The 22,105-nt window shown below is 40.2% G+C and overlaps 1 protein-coding gene across 18 annotated transcripts in view; it reads right to left on the reverse strand.

Annotated features, from left to right (window-relative positions):
- LOC139480555 (microtubule-actin cross-linking factor 1-like) overlaps nucleotides 1–22,105 on the reverse strand; it is a 275,708-nt gene that overhangs the window by 189,108 nt on the left and 64,495 nt on the right. The gene's annotated exons all lie outside the window — the stretch shown is intronic.

The following is a 22,105-nucleotide window of genomic DNA, read 5'->3' on the forward strand; positions in this document are numbered from 1 at the left end:
TTATTGCGATCATATTCAGATTTATTTCATTGTTTTACTGCTACTGACGACTTATTCCTGACTGACATTAGATCTTTCCTATGAAATATGCAACACCCCGTTCCCAGATGATTAATAACACCGGTGATCAATTTCCACATCACTACTTTCTCATAACTGAGATTAATACGAACATGAAAGTGTGATATTGCTGACGATGCACAATCGGTTCTGTCAGCAGTAATACATAAACCAAAGGAAAGGCCATGTGTTTCTGTTTGCAATGCTGTTTTCATGTCATACAAGCAATGTCTTCCTTGTGAAGGTAGACTTGGAGCAGTTATGGCAGCCAAGGGACAAATCAATACTGCTCATCAACTTAAGAGGATTTGATCAAGTAGAGACATCACTGATTGTTGTTCAGCAAATTCTTTGTCCAGTAACGACCCAGCTTTGTTCTTTTCATCATGACACATGTCAATCAAGTCTGTGGAATTGGGTGGAATCGATAAACATCTCCGCTTTACACACGTATTTGAACGTATATCTCCAGCATTTCCCACTCTAATTCTTGAGATCCTGTGTACAGTCTGTCAACATGTTCTATCGTTCTTCTCATACTTATATCTTTTCCAGTCTGTCTCAGTCCAAACCTTATCATCTCGCTGTTGCCCAGCCCTTAATGTAATGCGTAGCCCTAAAAGAAGCATGTCTAGATATTCCACAGGTTCAGGTTCTGAATCAGCCATCTCACAAGGGCTCCTTTTCAATATAAAAGGAGCTGTTTGTTTCTATCAAAACTATATATTTTAAGAGACTAAGCTTCAGGCTTCCCCTTTTCCTTAACCTCCTTATTTCACAGGTGACAATCATTTCTTTCACGATTTCTTACAATGCATCGCTTCCCATGATGCAAGCATTCATGTTTAACTGACAACCACTATTCTGTATCTTAGCCTTGAGTTCCATGGACGAAGAGCCCTACTAAGCACTCCCTGACAACTCATGTATCCCAGTAGACATTTGTTGTCTCCAAGAGCAAGGCAAAACCCCTTTAAATCCATTAGCATTTAGCTAGCTCCTTAGAAACCAGCATTCTTTGATAACCAACCCCTTAAGGCCATTAGCCTTTAGCCAGCTCCAAAGACCTAAATGTTTCCTCTAACCCAGTACAGTAAACTACGTTTATAACGAACACGCTTACAACGAACAAACCGATATATTTGATGTATAAATGCTGTATATATGCTTTTAACGAACTACGGTTATTAAAAACTAAAATTAGTGGTCCCTTCGAGTTCATCTTAACCGTAGTTGACTGTAATTAATTATCTTTTAGCTTTCTCCAGCACTCCCTAAGAAATAAAAAAACCCATCAGACTGGATAAAAAAAACCCAGCATTCAAAACCCCTTAGTTTATATCCTTCTCCAACTCCCTCTGCCAACTTTCCCTCAGCAAGACATGCTTTCCCTCCCCCTCTCGCCCCTCTTTGACAGCCTCCCTCCCCCATCTTGCCCCTCTTTGACAGTCACCCTCCCCTCTCGCCCCTCTTTGACAGCCTCCCTCCCCCATCTTGCCCCTCTCTGACAGTCACCCTCCCCTCTTGCTCCTCTTTGACAGTCACCCTCCCCTCTTGCTCCTCTTTGACAGTCACCCTCCCCTCTTGCTCCTCTTTGACAGTCACCCTCCCCTCTTGCTCAGTCACCCTCCCCTCTTGCTCCTCTTTGACAGTCACCCTCCCCTCTTGCTCCTCTTTGACAGTCACCCTCCCCTCTCATCATCACCAAAAACCCTCCCCTTCTTTTGAGCCTTTATCCTTCCTCCTCCCCTTTCACCGACATCCCCCAATCTACCTTCCCCTGCCACTAACCTACCCATCTCCTCCATCTCCTCCATCTCCACAACAAACACATTCCAATACAAGGCTGACAACCCTCCTGCAGACAAATTCATAAACGTCATAATCGTGACAAAAATGAATCTTACTTAATCCAACCATCACTCAAATGTACTGCATTATCTCACAAATACACTGCAAGGTCACCTTGACCCACATGCATTCTTCCACTTTTTTCATCCAGTACACCAATCAATACACACGCTGGAAGTCCAAGACTGTACTCTCCGTAGACTCGGCAACCACTATTATATTTCCTCTTCTTCCCACACTGCCAGACTAGACACTTGTCCAACTCCAAGACTGAAGCATGGAACAAGCATTCCTGGCAATCTGGGGCCAGTGCCAATGCTCATTATGTATGTCTGACATTGTGCACCGTTTCAATCGTTAATTTCAAACGGGAATATAACAATGGCTGCACGAAGGCTTCACATCAGGAAACGGGCTCCATGTTTATGTACTATAGCAATAACCTAATTGATGTAATTACATGTCTCCTGTGTTACTGACACAGCACCATCACCACCACCCCTGCAATCATACATTAACAATGAACTACATGTGTTCCGATCAGACCTAGCCATCATATAACAGGTTATTAACTGCAGTTTTACTATTTTCGGTATAAAACATGACAGATGTAAAAAAATGAGCCTTTCCCAGGCTGACTGACACAAGAATGCTATCGTATCCTGATTTGTTTGTTTCTTTGTTTGGTGTTTGATGGTTGTCTGTAAATAATTGAGTCTGGAACAGACAATCCAGTGATCAACATCATGAGCATTGATCCACACAAAGCTCCTACCATTCATGGATTCTACAGGTCCTATTCCCAATATGATCATACATATTTCATGTCAACCCCAGCCAATGTTCTGGACAATACTTACAATGTATTATGACTAATAAAACAACATTATTCTTTATTTTAACAGGGCAGTGGAAAAAGGTCTGTGTATAAAGCACAATCACACATTGATATGCCTGGAGTTGATATCTTATTCCCACATTATATCTTATGTAATATAATAGCATACAATAAGTTTCAGATTCAGTCCAACGATCTTGAAGAAATTGTGATTTATTGAACTTTGCTTACTGTTGATGTCAGTACCAAGGTTTAATTCTGGATCAGACAAACTAGTGGTCAGTAAGTTGACCCCCATCCATGACATGGGGAATATGCACATTCAGCCTTTACACACTGAACAGGTCTTCAACAACCCATGCTTGCCGTAAGAGGCTACTAACAGGATCGGTGGTCAGACTTGGTTGATGCATGTGATCGTATCTAAATTGTGTGGATTGACGCTCATATCATAACGTCAATCACTGAATTGTCTGGTCCAGCCTCATTTATTTACAGACTGCTGCCACATATTGGACTATTGCCGAGTGCGGCTGTTAAACAAACAATCCAACACACATTGCAACAACCCAATCCACATTTTATGTAATTTTTTATTACATGCTTGTGGTATTGGCAGCTAATCTGCTCTGCAATCCCTTCTAGGAGCCTCGAAGGAATGAAAACCAGAAAGCAAAGATACCATCCCTTATACAGAGGCAGGTTCATCGTTGACAGACAAGCAAAACCAAATTGACCAAAACACATGACCAGTTTGTCCACAGGTCAAGTTGTTCATGGTTACAAAATTGCTTATAATGAAATCACATATATCTACACCGATCTGACAACCAATTTGTTCAAAACAAACTTTCCAATATTTCTGATAGTTTCATCCTATGAAATCAATACATCAAGGCGTGTCAAACAGGGAACAAATGTTCTGATAAAAGACATTCCTGGCATGTCTACAATACAGATTAATCTTCCCATAAAACAGTAGCCTCCAGGTCTGGGCTCTTGACAAATTCCTACCACATGAAATCATGGACGTATCAGCTCCAGTATCAAGTGATAAACAAATCATCACATCATAACACTTCCTGACATAGCCCAATATATCCCACAATCAGATAACAACAAAGATAATCAGCCTTTGTGAGGTGTCTGTCCTGTAACCTTAGTGACCTCCCACGAGTCATGGCGAGCGACAGTCTTCGATGGTATTTTTGTATTGGTAATGGAAATGATGGACAACACCCTGATGACTTGGCCATGGGGCAGGTTCTAACAGCTTGCTTCCAGAAGGCTCTATCTACATGCTCTACAAAGAACAATGATGTCATGTCTGTTTGTTGTTTTATGCTCACTCAGCAATATTCCAGTCATGTGAAGGTGGCCAGTCGACTGGCGCCTAGTCAAAGGACACCCCCAAATGAAACTCACAATAATCTTTTAACGAGTAGGCTTTGTGTATCATTCAAGTTATGTGTGGTATGCATAAATGCTCAGCTTGCAAAATATCAAAAAGTTCACACATTTTAAGATTATTATTTTTCAAATGAAGTCAGTGCATCAGCTAGTCATCTTTGAGGTTGTCTCTATTTAATGCTGCAGCTATGGCTGGCCACAATGACAGCTATTATTAATAAACAATGGTCCACACTTTCTGATATATTTTCAGGTTCCATACAAGCAGGTCCGATGACACCATAACATTGATTGGTTACTCATGTGGACTACAGTTGTTTCTGAGGGTCACTAAAACTACACATGCACCAGTCTAGAACTGCAGCATTGCAACCCTGTCCTGGGTTGCTGTCACACTAAGTGATGCTGACTCACTCATGACAAGGGCGTTGAGACATGTCAATAGCAGTGTTGACAACACTTGATGCCCTGGCCGATATACATGGGTCAGTGTGGGGACACATGTCTCCCTCTACAGGGGTCTGTACCCACAACAATAGCTACACTGTTCATGGCACTAGTGTGAAGGTGTTAATATCACAGTGATAACACCCTAATAGCTCAGATGTCTATCACCGAACGTTGTCAGTTTCACAAGTGTGTTGGAACTTGGGTGTTAATATCATGCTAATATCACATAGACAACCACAAATGTCTCCCATATATATCACCACACACAAGGATGCTGTAGGGGATAAACTGTCTCAGGAGAGGCCAATATTATTACCACGATACATTGTATGAAGTTAATATTACACTCGTATCAAATAGACAGGACCTAATGTTTCATATTATCATGTATCACCACACAAAGGGTTACTGAAGGGTATAAACTGTATACATGAGGGACCAACATCATTAGAATCCTTGGCATTTAAAAATGTCAGATGGCAGTTGGGCCACCATCCAACACTGGAAGGGTGTATATGGGCAGGGCATTAATTACATCAATTGCGGTAATTACAATGTACTTGTTACTCCAGGAGAATCACTCACTCACTCACTCTGACTCACTCCTTCTGTCAATACAAACATGTATACAAGCATCAGGAGTCTGATTAACATGACTGATGTTCCCATTTTTTTTTTAAATTCCCAATGTTCAAAAGTGTCCCGTAACCATGGCAATCAATACCATCAGATGATGTAGACCCCCTGTTCTTCCTTCCCAGGTGTCCCCTCTTCCTGGCTGTAAATTACAGTAGCCGGTACTCAGTGTTCATCTAAGCAAGAGTCAATCAAGATGTCACTCTAAGCCAGGTGTTTCCACCTACTATAATGACCTCATCAGGGTTCAGCCCGGTCAGGCACTCAGGACCCCAGGAGCCTCTGATGGTGTCAGTCAGGCAGGGAACAAATAGGTATTTGCCATCTAATCATTAAGAAAATATACTTTGTACAATTCTGGAGGGGGTAACATCAAAAAGTGCTTCCAAGAAACAGTAAAGCCATTCAAGCAGGTGAAGGTAAAGGCTATGCCTTCTTGATACTCGTTTCAAGGACAAGATCATTTGAAATACAAATATGAAGGTTTATTAACGGTCACAAAAGTGTCATATAAAAGCTTAATGGCATATTACACAATCTGTCTTCTTTCAGATTTCATTCCCTTGTCAAATATGCCCTATTCTTACACAAGTGTTTTGCTTGTCCAAGACTACTACTAAAAAACACTAGTTCTCTGGACTAGTCTTGTAAACGCCACAATTTCTAAGGCTGTTACACTGACTGCAGTTGGAGATAAACATTGCAATGCAATACCTAGACTAACATCTAGTCTCTGAAATGAACATATTTTATGGATAAAAACAGCTGTTGAATTGTAGTTATGAAATATAATAAAAAGGAGTCCAGAGACTCTTCATTTTCAGACACTGATACTTCAGCAATCTAGACTTGCTGAATATCATAGACTTGCATGGACTGTATTTGTTTCAGGGTCCGTATGACAGACTTATGCAATACCTGGTACATAGATTTTAAAGAAAGAGTCTCATCCTGGCCAAAAAAGATTTATCAATTCACATGTGTTATAAATCAAACATAACTGGTTCCCAAAGATAATTATTGTATGGCAATGGAAGGAGTCCCTTAATGAAGGTCAAACTAAACATAGGCCCCATCTTAAATAGCCCTTCAACTACAAGCGGTAATATTCAGGAAACAGGTTTAAAGCAAATAGTCAGTGCGTGACCGAAGATTCCTTCATGTCTTCAAAGATATCTCCAACTAAAATAACTTTTAGAAAAGACACATGAGTGCCTTGATCAGGCAAGTGGTCCCAGGCTGCTTCGTCCTGTCAGGCAGCAGTCCATATACCCCACAACACAGCATTGTGGTAGTCATTAAACCACTCATCTGTCACTAAACATTCAGCCTCAGGCTCCCACAAAAAATTGGCCACGGTTTTTGATTCAGAAGAGAGTCAGCATTTGTTGTGGACCAGCAAAGCATGGAACTTGTATCCGGCCCTAAGAAAACACTACACAATGTTGTCACAAGACAGAGGAAAGAAAGCCATGAAGTTTCGTTTTTCCTCGCCCTTTACAGAGCATGTGTCATGCTCAATCATGCCACATCCTGCAAGTGCCATGCTATAACATGCGTAATGAACAGTGGCTTTCAGAAAAGCAGGAATTGCAGGTTTTCCAAGGTTCAATTCCGATAGAATGTCATCACTAGTCTCCTTCATCCCCACCATCTGCAAGATAATGATTCTTAAGTCTCTTTCTTCACTGATAAAATTGTCTTGAGCCACAAAGAAATAGCCTTGAGGCAGTGTGGCATGGTGATTACACTGTTTTCCCCAAATAAAAGCATTTGGTTTTTGTAATGAAATTAGTTTTATGCCCTATCCACCTGACTTTAAACACTTACAATGTGCACTGATGTCAGTTGTCATTTGTCAATTAATGAAGAAGGGAATAACATCATATTTACTATCTACTCACAGCACTGCCACTCGGTAATTAAAAGAGTGAGTGAGCATGGTTTTATGCTGTTTTTAGCAATAATCCCGTAATTTCACCATGGGGAAATAACAATAATGGGTTTCACACATTGGACCCATGTGGGACATCAAACCCATGCAGATATAAAAAGGGAACTGTATGAAAGAAAAACAAAATCCTCATATTGTGATGAACATATATAAATTAATATTATAAAGAAATATTCACCAAATATTTTAACATCTGTCACAAAAATAAAAGCCTCAAAACCATTTCCATAATCAAAGGAAATTCCATCAGCATCATGAGCTTGTGTTTATGAATCACTATCAAATGGTGATGATACCAGGTTTTCACAAAAAGGTGAGCGTATCCTGCCCCACTGGTGGCACCTGTCACAAACACATGCAAAGGCAAGTCAACTGTTTATCTGAAAATACACAGCAACATGTGGTCCAAGTCAAAATAGGGAATTGCATCAAACATCATTTTTGTCACTGATGCATGAAGCAAAAATCTTTAAGTCTTTTCGTTACTCGATGAATGTCTTCAAAAGTCATTCATATGAACAGACTTTTCAAGTATCAACCATCTTCCTAACTGAGTGCTAAATGTGTAGATCCGGGGTAGAATAGGGCTTCAGCAACCCAAGCTTGCCATAAAAGGCGACTATGTTTGTCGTCAGAGGCGACTAACAGGATCGGGTGGTCAGACTCACTGACTTTTTTTATGCATGCCATCATATTCCAATTGTTTGGATCGATGCTCAATCACAGGATCAACTGGTCCAGACCGCTGTCATATAGCTGGAATATTGCAGAGTGCAACAAACAAATAAAGGAAAAGGTTCCAAAGCATATATATCCACACTCATTCATAGATCTATAGCATAACAGGAGATTGTGCAAGAAGAATTGTAATATAACATTAATCGGAGCAACTTAACCCTTTCCACCCTCATCCCTTCAAGTTAAACATATTAGTCCAAGCTTACTGCAAATTAATACCCCCAAATCAAAATATTGCATCATGACAACACATGAAGAAAAACATGTTGACATTACACGGCATACAAAGACCCAGATCTCCTTCTGTTAGAAGTCCCTACCCTAATACCTTCAGTTAATCCCTATAATCCTAGTCCCTCCTCTATATAAACTGCCAATGGGTATTAACCCCTTACTCTCACAGTCACTCCTTAACCCCTTTAAGACTAACACATTCGAATTGCAATTCCTCAAAACTCAAGCAAAACCATCACAAAGCAATAAATGTCACACTGACCCATTTCGCCTTCCAGGAGACCTCCTACCCAATAAACAAGGACAGCACACCTCCAATTATCACCTATTAATCTACAGGGGCCAATCTACCTGTAGCACCAAACATAAACATCTTGTCAGATTTATATAAGGTCTGTTGAAACCAATTCAGAACCCTCTTACTGCCACTTGAGCCACCAAAGCTTATGGCCACCCGACTGAGATTCTTCAGTACTTAACACTATAAGTATGGGGGTCAGTGAGGTCAGTAGGACCCCTGGGACGCAACTGTACCCTTACCCTCAGGGTCACGAGCAAGGATGTTGCTAGAATTTTTATATAAGAGGTTTTTTTACATTTAAAACAGAATACGTAATAATGAAAGATTGACTCACTGGCAACTACATGACATAACCATTGAATAATGATCTCATATCTCCTTAAAATGTTAAGCAATAGATTTTGGTAAGAAATATACATACACACATCTTTAAAATGTAGGAATTAAATGTCTAAATCTTGGCATACATGCAAGATGTATATAGATTATATTTCTAGGTTCTTCCAATATCCAACCCTAAAAAGAGTTTGCAGTTGCTGTGTAAATATGATTGAAAAGAGTAGTCTTGAGCAAACTGCAACAACACTAAAATTGAAGAACTCACATCAGCCTAAAGCAATGGGATCAAAATTAAACTGAGTGAGTGAGTTGGGTTTAACGCCGCTTTTAACAGTATTCCAGTTATATCACGGCGTGTCAGCTTAATGTGGGAGGAAAGCCAGAAGTGATGCAGGTCTCAGACGTTTACCACTTCGGTGAAACCCACGAGCACGGGTATGGTGCTGACAAACCTAGAAACATAATTGGGGCGAACCGGGATTCGAACCCACAATCATAGGTTTCTGGCGTGTCCAGGGGACGCAACTCTGCACAGCGAATCGCGGCGCCTTAGACGACTGGGCCACCCCTGCCCCCAAAATTAAACTGAGCAAAGAGACAAACACAGACAACATTTACTAGCATGTGATCAAAACATCTCAAAATCAACCTAAAAAACATTTAATACTGAACAAAAATAGCTACTTAACAAGAAACTTGACATGCTTCAAATAAAATTACCCCTTCACATCAAACCCTTAAGACTGCCAAATTTACAAAACTGAATCGATCTTTTTATATATGTAATAGCTCCATCAATTTCATTATGCAACGCTTGCCTCTGATCCCTATTGACCAATCCAACAAAGTTTTTACCCCCAACCCCCCAAACCTCATAAATCACAATTAATTGTTCTCACTGGACAATTAACAATAGACATAGTGTGAGTGTCCATTTCTTCAACTTCTCAACCTGAGGACCCCATAAAAACTTCAAAATGTACAAGCAGGGATTACACAATGTTACGACTGCAATAAACCTCCAATGGCAATTTAACTGATGACTTCTCATTTGGAGTCCAACTGATGTTGAATAAACTATCGGATGAATAGCGCCAGAGAGGCTTCAGATTGATAACATACTCGACCTTTCAAATTTAGGGATCTTGTGAGATAATTGAAAAACACTCCTTTCCAATTAATTGAATAAATCTGACAATTCAATGTGGCCAGAGAGCTTTAATAGGACAACACTGAGGATAAGATTCAATAGCATTACTTCACCTTTGTGAAAATAATACCATGCTAAGCATGATTAAAATGCAATTTAATTTTGTTGAGGTATTTGTTAAAAGATCAAAGGGGTAGGATTCACAATAGAACTAAAATGACAACACTATTCAATCATGAGGCAGTTCCTGGATTCTTTCAACGACTTAATCATGTCTCCATGATGTGATTGGCAATGTTCCTGACTTAACTTCTTAATGTTTATAAACAGACAACAACAACATAGACCAGGGATAGACACATCCACTTGTGCAGTAGTCTGAATCAAGTAAACATCTTGAAGGGACTAGTTGTTTTATCTCAACATGTAGTTATTTTACATACACATCAAGTCTCATTCAAGAAATGTCAGCACAGGAAGTCAGATGCATCATACAGAAGATCAACAGTCCTAAAATTGTCATTTGTCATTAATGTTATGATTAATTTTTTTAAATAATATAATTGGAATTTTACAATATGTCAGTCAAACTACTAGCCACACTTGATGTAAATGTCACAGCGATGAAGCAGAAAGCCTCTGTGTCGTTTCATCAATCATTATTCGCAAACGATAACACCAACAGGAAGATAGCTTTAAGCCAGCAACATTTAGACACAGATCAAAGTGACCTAACTGTGCCATCAGTGCATCTCAACTAAATTTAAACATTAGCAGGAATCTCACAAATGTTTTAAAAGTGCTAAGGAAACATGTTCAGTGTCTTAATCTTTCTGCACATATAACTTGCAGAGCAACATCAAGGCCATACTTTGAAAACAGTGGTGTGTTCCTATCCAAGTATTCATATAGTTGTTGAATGTATCATGTTGGATGGAAACATGTATTTCTGGCGGATCTCAATCCTGTGTTGAGAGGCTGACATGTTTGAGCAACAACATCCGAGAACAATATTTCGCTTGCCAAGAAACATTTTTTTGAAACAAAAAGCTAACACTGAAAATAGCATCTACAGATGTAGATATTTAAATGTACATTAAGGCCCTTAACAACTGTCAACACTCTCAAAAGCCCAAATACAAACATTTGTTTACAATTTCTAATGGTACTGAAACACTCAGGTTCTCAATGAAACTGTTTCATCCAATGACGTGACAGCTGTACAGGTGATGTTATGAACCGTAATGCACACCTGAGTGACATCCACAGGCATGTTAACCGCATGTAGCAGTAGGCGCTGTTCCAGAAATGTACGTCAGTGTAATGATACTGATGACTTTACCATGTGTCGAACAGGTAGACAGACACACAGGAGAAACACAATTCCTTTCTGCCAACTGTTGATCAGTGTTTGGCAATCTCCTGCACAGGCTTGTTGGCAAAGCGTTTGATAACAAAACATTTTTCAGAACAGAATGTTTTAATAGCAAAACCTTGAAAAAGATGCTGGTGAATAACAAGAGCAGTTGTTTGAAAAGTGCTTAATTATACACCTCACAAGAGAAATATTTATCATTGTTGTTTTTTTGCAATAATAAACAAATTATCTTCAGACTGGTGTCAAATCTTTCATGTTCTAATTTAAACATCTCAACACGGGTTAGTCAATAGTGACTTGTCACTTTATTTATACTTATATTTTATATTTATTTATATAACTATTAACAAAAAATCTAGGCATATTATTTGCCATGCATAAGCTCCCCATTATAAATGAGGAGGTAAAAGATACCATTATGAAGTGATGGGAACCACAACATGTTTTTACATCTACAAAGTTCCTTTAAACATTCCTAAACCATAGCCTGATCATCAAAACCTGAACCAGTGCAGCCATGTTTGCAAATATCAAGGGGCATAACTCAGCAGATATGCAGACAAACTTCCCCGTCATGTTGCATACGATCACAGCTGAAAAAGAGACACATTAAACCATGAATCACTGTAAAAACAGCAGACACCTCCTACTGTGCTATCTGTCTCCATCAAACCAAATTAGATGAAGAACAAAATTTGTAAAGAAAACACAAACACGTTCTACCAGTTGAGAATTCATTAACCTGGATAAACAAGTTGTGTTGTGTTTGAGAGGCACGATAACATCTATGAAGTCTTTGGTTAAGGTTTAACCAACTCGGTGTAGACGACACTCATATATAAAAGATGGATATCACACAACCTTTTTGCTTGACAATATAAGACTAAGCAAATACAGGGGATTGATAAGAGATAATACCCCGACACCAAAACCATGTTGTCACAGGGTAATATATATCTTATATAACCTTTAGAGCTAATATATGCCATGAAGGATATACACACTTGGTGATATACAACCTCTCTTCTGTGCTGTAAGCCATGTTCATACATGCAGTACTATGCAGTAAACGATGACACCAATGTGCTACAAGTTGTTTATGGAACAGGTGTAAATGAATTGTACATGTTAGACATGATGTACTTGGCTGCAGTATCAGAGTGAGTGAGTGAGTGAGTGAGTGAGTGAGCGAGTTTGGTTTCACCCCATTATATTCCAGTTATATCACTGCGTGTCAGATTAATGTGGGATCATGATTCTTGATATTTTTGTAATTAGTACAATGTTACATCAATATCCTTACAATGGTACACCAGTATCTGTACAATGGTACATCCATATCGGTACAATGGTACATCAGTATTGGTAACATTCATCGATATCGGTACAATGGTACATCCATATTAGTACAATGGTACATCAATATCAGTACATTGCAACAAGCAGCATTAATCTCACTCACTTACTGATTTTTCTTCTTCTTATAAATAATTTAAGTAAAGAAGCTGGCATTCAGATATATCTTCATCGACCATAAGACCCTTTCAGCATAATGGATAACTGAGAATGCCAATGAACACAGTGATATGATGAGTAATCAGTATCTGTTGCATAACAGTTTATTCCCCACTGAAACATACAAGTGACATCATTACATTGTGAAATGTGCAAAGGTGTAGCAATATCATTGTTTATACACACCATGGTGCATACAGAAAGGAACATCCAACGTCAAATGCCAATTTCAGCACCAGGTGAAATCAGCAACACAACTCCAAGACAACCCTCCATGCTTTATACACCATATGTTGTAATATACACCATCCGGTTGATATCATTACGCGATGGTTCCAGGTAGGATCAACCACACGAGTCACGCTCAACACCAGCATAATGGATTGATATATATATTAGAAATAGGTTTAGACAAATTTGCCTTGTCAGAGTTTGGTTGCTACCCATCTGCACACACTCCTAATACCCAACCCAAAATTAATCCACGAATGTGTCTGTTCCAGCACGATGCCTGAATTGATTATTGCCTCAGAAAACAGACCTAATATCTGCTTCCCTCTTATAAATCTCTCAAGTTTTATCTTTTCAATCAAACTTCTTGAGACTTTCTTAATCAAGAATAGATGTTGAAACTCACATGAATAATTGAAAAGTAAACAAGTATGAAATTCAGATCTATCGTGATTCAATGATGAGTCACGCACTCCAATATTTGCTGAAATAATATCAATTTGTTAGAAATCGACAGCGGAGCATAACTTGAGATACTAACGATTTATTGATCTGATGTAGGGTTAAACATTCCTCAGTGACAAAACCCAAGATAGTACACGCTAGTATCCTGATTATGTAATGACTCATTACTCCCCACCACATGTCCATACTTGGCTATAAACCTATTTCAGCTTCCTTAGCAAATAACCAAACAGGTTCTTGTCAAACAAATTGCCCATCCCAAATTTTAGGTCTTTTTACTTGAGAGAACCAAGTAATGTAAAGCCCCCTAAATGTCAATCTAAGTGAGTGAGTGCATGTTGTTTTGCTGTCTGTCTAGAAAATCTCCATCTAGTCTGGGTCAGACAAACCAGTAGCTGATGGCTGACAAACTGTCCACTACATCATGATGTCATACACGATGACGATGATGATGATGATGATGTCACATACATGATGATGATGATGTCACATACATGATAATGATGATGGCACATACATGATGATGATGACAATGATGATGTCACATACATGATGATGATGATGATGATGATGATGATACAGCAGGAAACACAATTCACAGACCATCCCCTAGAAGTATTTTGTCCTTATAGGGGATGTTGTAACATGGAGAGCTGTGAAATACATAGTAGGGTCTTCTTTAGTGATAGGGGCGGTCGGGTAGCCTAGTGGTTAAAGCGTTCGCTCGTCACGCCGAAGACCCTAGTTTGATTCCCGACATGGGTACAATGTGTGAAGCCCATTTCTGGTGTTCCCGCCGTGATATTGCTGGGATATTGCTAAAAGCGGCGTAAAACCATACTCACTCACTCCTCACTATTTGGTGATATAAAGGGACATCCCAAGTTGGGGGGGGGGGGGGGGTAACAGGACAGAATAGGCAGCACCAGCACTGGCTCATCGTATGTGGTTGTATCATCATCATCATCATCATCATGTATGTGACATCATCATCATCATCATCATCATCATGTATGTGACATCATCATCATCATGTATGTGACATCATCATCATGTTTGTGACATCATCATCATCATCATGTATGTGACATCATCATCATGTATGTGATATCATCATCATCATCACGTACATGACCCAGGAAAAGAAACAACTTGCAAGTCTTCTTTCAGAAACTCTCCCCACATTCAAGCCTGTACAGGAAGCTGATAAAAATGTTTACTTTATGAGGACCTTATTATAACATCAAAATAAACAAATTCTGAGATAACCTTAAGGTACTTCAAACAAAGTTATAAAAATTCCTTTCAAGGTGAATACATTTATGCCTCACAGTTTACAATAAGTAACAGCTATTAACAAACTTCTGTGGATGAGCTACTGATGGAGACGAGAGATGGTTTATGTGAGGTGTATTACAAGGTCTATGAGATACGCCCTTGTGTAATGTTGAATGTTGAGGGAATATTTACGACATCAATGCCCCTGGTGGTGAATCTGTGAAGAACCAAAGGGACAACTATGCTACCTGGTGGTGAATCTGTGATGAACCAAAGGGACAACGATGCCCCCTGGCGGCGAATCTGTGATGAACCAAAGGGACAACAACACCCCCTGCTGGCAAATCTGTGATGAACCAAAGGGACTACGATGCCCCCTGGTGGTGAATCTGTGATGAACCAAAGGGACTACGATGCCCCCTGGTGGTGAATCTGTGATGAACCAAAGGGACAACAACACCCCCTGGTGGCAAATCTGTGATGAACCAAAGGGACAACAATGCCCCCTGCTGGCAAATCTGTGATGAACCAAAGGGACAACGATGCCCCCTGGTGGTGAATCTGTGATTAACCATAGGGACAACGATGCCCCCTGGTGGCAAATCTGTGATGAACCAAAGGGACAATGATGCTACCTGGTGGTGAATCTGTGATGAACCATAGGGACAACGATGCCCCCTGGTGGCAAATCTGTGATGAACCAAAGGGACAATGATGCTACCTGGTGGCAAATCTGTGATGAACCATAGGGACAACAACGCCCCCTGGTGGTGAATCTGTGATGAACCAAAGGGACAACGATATCCCCTGGTGGTGAATCTGTGATGAACCAAAGGGACAACGATGCCCCCTGCTGGCAAATCTGTGATGAACCAAAGGGACAACAATGCCCCCTGGTGGCAAATCTGTGATGAACCAAAGGGACAACAATGCCCCCTGGTGGCAAATCTGTGATGAACCAAAGGGACAACGATGCCCCCTGCTGGCAAATCTGTGATGAACCAAAGGGACAACAATGCCCCCTGCTGGCAAATCTGTGATGAACCAAAGGGACAACGATGCCCCCTGGTGGTGAATCTGTGATTAACCATAGGGACAACGATGCCCCCTGGTGGCAAATCTGTGATGAACCAAAGGGACAATGATGCTACCTGGTGGTGAATCTGTGATGAACCATAGGGACAACGATGCCCCCTGGTGGCAAATCTGTGATGAACAAAAAGGGACAATGATGCTACCTGGTGGCAAATCTGTCATGAACCATAGGGACAACAACGCCCCCTGGTGGTGAATCTGTGATGAACCAAAGGGACAACGATATCCCCTGGTGGTGAATCTGTGATGAACCAAAGGGACAATGATGCTACCTGGTGGCAAATCTGTGATGAACCATAGGGACAACAACGCCCCCTGGTGGTGAATCTGTGATGAACCAAAGGGACAACGATACCCCCTGGTCAAAAATATGTTAATACATGGTGTAGTCATACGAAGGCAGCCATGCTTGATATTTGGAGAAAGTAGTTTATGAAAAGTGTCTTGTTTGTTTGTTTGTCAGCAATATTCATTTCCATTGAGTTATTCCATAACATTACACTGACACCAATAATAAACTGTCAAAAACCATCTTGATCTCAGGCAATGAATCCTGAAATCCATTGTGGTTTGAATACACAATCAAAATCAATGGGCTCAATGGTTTAGTGTTTGACCTTCAACAATGTCAGTGTATACAAGCGCCACTGGCAACATGTCCTTGCATATTGACAGCACAACACATGTCAACTCCCGCAATGAAGGCCTCAAGACAACTTGTTACCATTGCTTCCGAATAGGGAAGCTCCACACGGTGTTATACACATGGTAGTCAATGCAATGTGCTGGAAATGCTGATCCATGTGATGTTACTTTGTATGTACTGACATGACATTTGGTCAATATTTGCTAGTCTGATCAAATTATTCTGTACAAGCACTCAGCCACAATGGAAATGAATCAATCGAAAAGTTACATGGGATCATGTTGGATCACACCAGACAGTTGCTACCCTGTTCCTGCTGAAAGGAAATGAAATTCTTACATCAATTCAGTACCTGATCACAGCAAATCACAAACGGGTTTAAGTTATATGCTATATTTCTGTTCAAGTGAGTGAGTGAGTGAGTGGGTGGGTGGGTGGGTGAGTGAGTGAGTGAGTGAGTGAGTGAGTGAGTGAGTGAGTGAGTGAGTGAGTGAGTGAGTGAGTGTGGTTCTACACAATCTCCTGTTCAGCTACAGATCTATGATTGAGTGTGGATGCATATGCTTTGAAACATTTTGCAGTTAGTTGTGAGTGAGTGAGTGAGTGGGGTTTTACCCCACTTTTAGTAATATTCCAGCAATATCATGGTAGGGGACAAACAAATGGGCTTCACACATTGTACCGATGTCGGGAATCGACTCCGGGTCTTCGGTGTGACCAGTGAATGCTTTAACCACTCTGCTACCCGACTGCCCCTTCTATTCAAGTGATTTATACAAAGAAAACCCAATTTCAAAAGAAGCTAATGAATTCCTGATAATGAAGTTAAAGGACACCCAATTTCAGGTTAAAAGAACCCCCGATTTTTTTATATGGCTTTTGTTAATGTCATGTCATGGCAGATTAACTAGGCTCATATGAAACAATTAGATGTTCTACACAAATATGTTTCGACCTTGTGAATTACACATCATTTCTAAAAAAAAATTAATTTAGAAATCCATGTTTTCAATATGAATATCATGCATCTACTATTCTCTGATTAAAATGTAAATAAACTAATGCTATGACCAAATGTATTCATCTTTCAATAGCTTTCAATAGCTCTGGCATTTCATCCAGCTTTTCAGGGTGATTCGCTGTGAGAGTTGCGTCCCTTGGGCGCGCCAGAAACCTATGACTGTGGGTTCGAGTCCTGGTTCGCCCCGATTATGTTTCTAGGTTTGTCTGCACCATACCCATGCTCATGGGTTTCACCGAAGTGGTAAACATCTGAGACCTGCATCACTTCAGGCTTTCCTCCCACATCAAGCTGACACACCGCGATATAACTGGAATACTGTTCAAAGACGAGTCAAACCCAACTCACTCACTCACACACTCATCCAGCTTTACAGAAAGTCAGTCCCAGGCTTGCAGCTACAGATCACTAGCCTTACACAACACACACATTTTTACCTGCATATCGTTTCTCTTCAGGAACGCACCATGGCTTTCTTTATCTCCACAACAAAGACACAACCCAAGACTTGAACTGATATCATATCCCCATAACCTACAGGATGACACAACACATCAATGGGGGAGCTCCACATAGTTATGACCTAACTGTTTATATATACATTAGTGTGGTGAGAGTCCTCTATACATAGGGATTAGTTTCATTCTTACCAAAACGTTATGAGACAGGGGTGGTGAGATCACCATCTTCCCCACATTCATCATCAGTCAAAATGTGTCGAGTCACAGCTAGGGGTCTGATAGCGAAAGTGCAAAGATGTCATTCACTTTATCAGATTTTGTCAAATCCATGTGCAGCTGCTGGTGCTTTTGTATAACTGGAAGCATTGTCTATAAAGGGACTGTTGCACCATATCAGTTTTGTGCTTGTCTATAAAGGGACTGTTGCGCCATATCAGTTTTGTGCTTGTCTATAAAGGGACTGTTGCGCCATATCAGTTTTGTGTTTGTCTATAAAGGGACTGTTTCTCCATATCAGTTTTGTGCTTGTCTTTAAAGGGACTGTTTCTCAACATCAATTTTGTGCTTGTCTTTAAAGGGACTGTTTCTCAACATCAGTTTTGTGCTTGTCTTTAAAGGGACTGTTTCTCAAAATCAGTTTTGTTCTTGTCTTTAAAGGGACTATTTCTCCATATCAGTCTTGTACCTTTATTTAAAGGGACTGTTTCACCATATCAGTTTTGTGCTAGATTGTCAGTGGAGCAACAGCATACGTGTATATGCAACTATGTGTTCATGCTGTGTTGAGGATAGTGTCATGTGTATTGTGTTGTGTATGCACTTGTGTAATGATTAATGCTGAATGTTTATAGTGTCAATTATGCTGCATATTTACAGAGTTTAGTTCAGCCTTGTCTTGTGTTTAATGCTGCATGTGAGTAGTGCTTAATACTGCATGTCCAGTGCTTAATGCTGCATGTCCAGTGCTTAATGCTGCATGTGAATAGTGCTTAATGCTGCATGTGAATAGTGCTTAATGCTGCATGTGAATAGTGCTTAATGCTGCATGTGAGAAGTGCTTAATGATACATGTCTTGTGCTGAATGCTGCATGTGAGAAGTGCTTAATGCTGCATGTCTTGTGCTAAATATTGCATGTCTAGTGCCTACTGCTGCATGTGAGAAGTGCTTAATGCTGCATGTCTTGTGCTTAATGCTGCATGTGAAAAGTACTTCATGCTGCATGTGAGTAGTGCTTAATGCTGCATGTCTAGTGCCTACTACTGCATGTGAGAAGTACTAAATGCTGCATGTGGGAAATGCTTAATGCTGCATGTTGTACCATTAAACTCCGCTTAATACCACAGTGCCGTAGATGTACAGGGAACTGAACTCAGCTCCTCAGCAAGATCAGAAAACACATTAACCACTGTACTACTTAAAGACCTTGGGTCTAACAAGCTCTGTTAGTTTAGTTTTATAAATCAAATTTCTTTCCAAATGTCAGGCCCATGTTTCAAAATAAAATATCAGGAGAATTACGAAGAATATAACTAACTTAAGAGTCCTCCACAGCAGATTTCCAAGTAATCATCCTAACTCAAGGGTCAGGCTCCACCACTCTAAATCACAGTCTGTCTAACTTGAAACATTGAATTTTACACATCCCTTAGGCAAGACACCACAACATGAAACCACAAGCCTCCTATCTGTCTTTATCATGTCTAGAGATGGAGCCAGTCATACTGAATATAAATCAATAAGACCAACTTCAGAAATCAAGACCAAAATATCTATTAAGAAACAAAACACACTGCATCCTGTCTAATCTAAGCATGTGTGGGGACGTGGTTGTATCCCATTTGCAGCTGTACTACATGCACAATGTGTCTGGGGACACTGACGGTGAGCACATTGTACCCAGATCACCCTCTTAGACTGAACTGTGAAACATACATCTGATGAAGAATTCATGAGGAAAAACACAGAGAAAACATGAAGCCATGGTAAAGGCATGGTGAAGACACGGGTAAAGCATGGGTAAAGCATGGTGAAGACACGGGGAATGCATGGTGAAGACATGGGTAAAGCATGATGAATGTATGGTGAAGACACGGGTAAAGCATGGGGAATGCCTTGGTGAAGGCATGGTGAATGCCTTGGTGAAGGCATGGTGAATGCATGGTAAAGACACGGGTAAAGCATGGGCAAGACACAGGTAAAGCATGGGGAATGGATGGTAAATACATGGGTAAGGTATTTGAGAGGCATGGGGAAGAAATGGGTATAGCATGGGGAATGCATGGGGAATGCATGGGGAATGCATGGTGAACACATGGGCATGGGTAAGGCATGGGGAATGCGTGGGGAAGAAATAAGAATAAGGCCCCAAAACTGGGAATATGGAAAACTGGGAATATGCTCATATACCTTGTGTAGTAATAGAATATAAAGAAGCTGTCACGCACAGTCGCCATGTTCAAAATCTTAAAACGTTTTTTTAAAGTTGACAGCTTTGTAGAATGTCCTTGAAAAGGAGTTGAAATTTATCAAACGGCATCAGCCAGTCCCGCATCTCCTCCCAGCCGCAAGGGAGTGGGGGTGAAGGTGATGTACGCAATTAAACCATGCCGATTCAGGTAAACACGACATGAACGTGTCAGGAGTGCCGATGGCGGGAATGCTAGTCAACAGGTTTGGCCACTTTGGGACGTGAGGACATTGGTAATCGCCTGCTAAACAGGAGCCCAGTACACTGATGTATACTAGATGACTGAGGAAGAATAGAGAGGGCTTGGGAGGATATAGTGATACAGTGTTCCTTCTATACACTGCTCCATGATAGGGAGGGTAGAGATAATGTTTATATCACACACTGCTTCATGATAAGGAGGGTAGAGATAATGCTTATATTACACACTGCTCCATGATAGGGAGGGTAGAGTTAAAGTTTATATTACACACTTTCTCATGATAGGGAGGGTAGAGATAATGTTTATATCACACACTGCTTCATCACACAATGGATTGGTAGAGATAGTGTTTAGATCACAGAGTGCTTCATTATATGTTGGGTAGGATAACGTTCATATTATATTCTGCTTCAACTAGGGTGGATAGGATAGTGTTTATACTACTGCTTCATCAAGGGTGGGTTGGACAGTGTTTATACTACTGCTTCACTAAGTGTGGATAGGATAGTGTTTATACTACTGCTTCATCAAGGGTGGGTAGGAGACTGTTTATACTACTGCTTCATCAAGGGTGGATAGGATAGTGTTTATACTACTGCTTCATCAAGGGAGGGTTGGACAATGTTTATACTACTGCTTTATCAAGGGTGGCTGAGGATGGAGTTAATATCATATACCGCTTCATCACAGGGCTGGCAAAGATGAATTATATTATAAGTTTCTGCTAAATCATAGGACAGGCTATATAATAGGAAGATGATTTATATAGAATTGTAAAACCTGTTTGTTATTTCGATGTATACAACAGTGCATGAATAGAGGCATTCAAGCTGTGTCCTGGTGAATGGGCAGTGTTCATGAATCCAACACACCCTGTTGTGTGGATACATTGAGGCAGAATAGGGAACTTATTTACATGGCCTTGAACATCATACTGAATATTTCAAAAGTTATCCCGACTATCCTGGGTCTCCCTATTCTGCCGACAAGGATCATCACCAAATAGAAGTCAAACTAATACTCTGAAGACCATGTTAAGACCCTTCCTATAATAATGGTGACAGAAAGATTAAGTATTTGTTCCTTAGCAACAGCATCAATATTCTCATCTGTAGTCCTTAAAGGGGGCTGTGCCCATTTTCTGTCCTATTCATTGTAATTAATAATGGGAGGAACTAAGACTTTGTCTCATTGAAATATTTTCATTATCATAAACTGCATAATAAAATTTCATCTTGCAGACAAACAGGGTGTTGTTTGAGAAACTTGAATTGAATATGCTAGTGCTGCCAAGTAGCCTGAGCCTTTTACTTTCACTATTTGACAGGTGCTGCTTTATCAACTGAATTTACATGGTTAATATTTTTATTTTTTTAAATAATT

This window comes from Haliotis cracherodii, unplaced genomic scaffold (genome assembly GCF_022045235.1).
Source record: "Haliotis cracherodii isolate W230 unplaced genomic scaffold, xgHalCrac1.p SCAF_4, whole genome shotgun sequence".
Classification (NCBI taxonomy): Eukaryota; Metazoa; Mollusca; class Gastropoda; order Lepetellida; family Haliotidae; genus Haliotis; species Haliotis cracherodii.